We start from the raw sequence: 2,500 nt of genomic DNA on the forward strand, positions 1-2,500 counted from the left end.
CTCTCTTGGTTTACGGAGGCGGGAGGGAGGGAAGGGGAAGGGAGGAAGTGAGGTTGAGGTGAGGAATGGAAGGGAAGGGAAGGGAAGGGAAGGAAGAGAAGAAGAAGAAGAGAAAGAGAAGAAGAGAAGAAGAAGAAGAAGAAGAAGAAGAAGAGAAAGAGAAGAGAAAGGGAAGGAAGGAAGGAAGGGGAAGGGAAGGAAGGGAAGGGAAGGGAAGGGAAGGAAGGGAGGCGAGGGGAGGGGAGGGGGAAGAGAATGAAAGGGAAGGAAGGGAGGGAGGGAGGGAGGGAGGGAAAGAGAGAAGAGAAAGAGAGAGAGAAAGGGAAAGGGGGATGAATTCACGTAGAGGGAGGGGGGGGAGGGGATTAGTCACGTGGTTCGATTTAGAAAGTGGAGGGGGAGGGAGGGAGGGAGTAACATTTTTCGTAACATTAGCTCGCCCGTGTGACAAAAGCACTTGGGGGTTTCCACGTCACGGCAAGTTGCTGTTACAACATTTGCATTGTTGGGCGGCGTGTTTGGCTAAGCGCTGTCCTCCCCCTCCTCCCCCTCCTCCCCCTCCTCCTCTCCCTCCTTTCTCCCCCCGTTCTTCTTTTTCTCTTCTTTGCTTTCTGCTTTTCTCGTTTGGTTCTTTCCTTTTTAAAAAGAAGTTCGTTTAGTCCCTTTTGTCTCTCTTTTTTTTCCTTTTGTTCTCTGCTGTCTGTGTTGGTTGATGTCATTCGTTCTTCTTTTTCTTTCTCTTTCTTCTTCTCTTCTCCCTCCTTTCTTCCTCCCTACTCCTCACTCTTTACTTCCAACCTCCGCTTTTCCTCTTTCTCTCCTCCTATCCCGCCATTCCATCCCATCCTCTGCTTTATCTGCTCTTTATCCTCATCGTTCCTTCTTACCCTCTTTCCTTTTTCTTTTCCTTTTTTTTCTTTTCTTTTTCCTCATCTCCCCTTCTTTCCCCCTTTTCATCCGTGGGCGTGAGAGGAGCACAAGGCAGAGATAAGAGCGCTGACCCCCCACCGATCACGCCTCCGATTAATCCGAAATAGTGGGCGGTGCTTGCTAAGGGCGTGGGGAGAGGGAGGGGAGGAGAGGAAGAGGGGAAGGGGGAGGAAGAAGAGGAGGAGGTGGAAGGAGAAGGGGAAGGGGAAGGAGAAGGGAAAGGGGAAGGAAGGAGAGGAGGAGGGGAAGGAGAAAGGGAAGGGAGAAAAGGGGGAAGGAATGGAAGTGGAGGGGAAGGGAGAAGATAGGAAGAGGGGAAAGGGAAGTGGAAGGGAGAGGGGGTGAAGGGAAGGGGTAAGAGGAAGGGAGAGGGAAGGAAAGGAAAGGAAAAGGAAGAGAAGAAGAGGAAGAAAAACAGACATGGAGAAGAAAAATATGTAAAGGAGGTTATTAGAATGATAACAAAGATAAAGACATTAGCCTCAGTAATATTCAAGATCGTGAAATGGCTATAATGATGATGATAACTGATAAGGTTAAGAAGGAGCAATTCGCAAGAAAAAGAAATAGAAAGAGAGAAGGAATAAGAAGAAGAAAAAAAAAAGAAAACCAAAAGAGAAATCGGATTTTAAGATTAGATGAGGCTGAGAGTGGAGAGGGGGGAGGGGGAGGGTAGAAGAGCATGACAGGAGGAGGGGGAGAAGGAGAGGGAAGGGGTAGGGGGGAGGAGTTGGACCTGATCTTTAGTTAGGTACACATGAATTAATCCAGGTTGGAAAGACGGGTTCAGATAATCAATACAGGCGAGAGGAAAGCATGTTTTAGCGAAACAGCTGAGAGGGGGGGAAGGGGGGAGGGAGGGGGAGGGAGGGAGGAACATGAGTGAGGGAGGGAGTATGGAGAGGGGAGGGAGGAGGGGAGGGGAAGGAGAGAGAGGAAGATGGGATGGGAGAAAGAAGGATGTGGGGAGAGAGAAGAGAGGATGGGAGAGGGGGAGAGGGCATGTGGGGAGAGAGAAAGAGAGGATGGGGGGAGAGAGACAGACAGACAGACAAACAAACAAACAAACAGAATACGAACAAGAGAGAACGAGAATACGAATGACAGAGAATAAGAACATGAGATGAGGGATGGAAGGGAAGAGGAAGGGGAGGCTGGATAAGGGTCAGGCGTGGGTTATGAGGGCTATGTTAAGTATACTTCTTATCTTGCATCTTTGATATACTCTTGTTGTTATATGATCCTTGCGGACTATAAAAGAGGGAGAGGAAGAGAGGGGGAGAATTGAAGAAGAGGAAGGAAAGGTAAGAGAAGAGGGGATGAGAGAGGAATAGGTGTGAGGAGGAGAAAAAGAAGATGAGGAGGAGTATAAGAAAAGAAAGGGGACAAGAAGGAAAGAAACTGATAGAAGAGGAACATGAAGATTTTAAAAAGTTTCGCCGAAGGAAGAGATAAAAGATATAAACAAGAAGAGGAGAAGGAAGAAGGAGAGAAAAGAAAATGAGAAGGGAAAGGGGCGAAAAAAGAGTGCGTGGCGGAGTAGAGAAGAGGTCACCTACCTGCTCTCTCA

At 48.4% G+C, this 2,500-nt stretch overlaps 1 protein-coding gene across 1 annotated transcript in view; it reads left to right on the forward strand.

Annotated features, from left to right (window-relative positions):
* Positions 1-2,500, forward strand: part of LOC113812136 (RNA-binding protein Musashi homolog Rbp6) — a 1,047,083-nt gene that overhangs the window by 392,415 nt on the left and 652,168 nt on the right. The window lies entirely within an intron of this gene.

The sequence above is a fragment of the Penaeus vannamei genome, chromosome 2 (genome assembly GCF_042767895.1).
Source record: "Penaeus vannamei isolate JL-2024 chromosome 2, ASM4276789v1, whole genome shotgun sequence".
Lineage (NCBI taxonomy): Eukaryota > Metazoa > Arthropoda > Malacostraca > Decapoda > Penaeidae > Penaeus > Penaeus vannamei.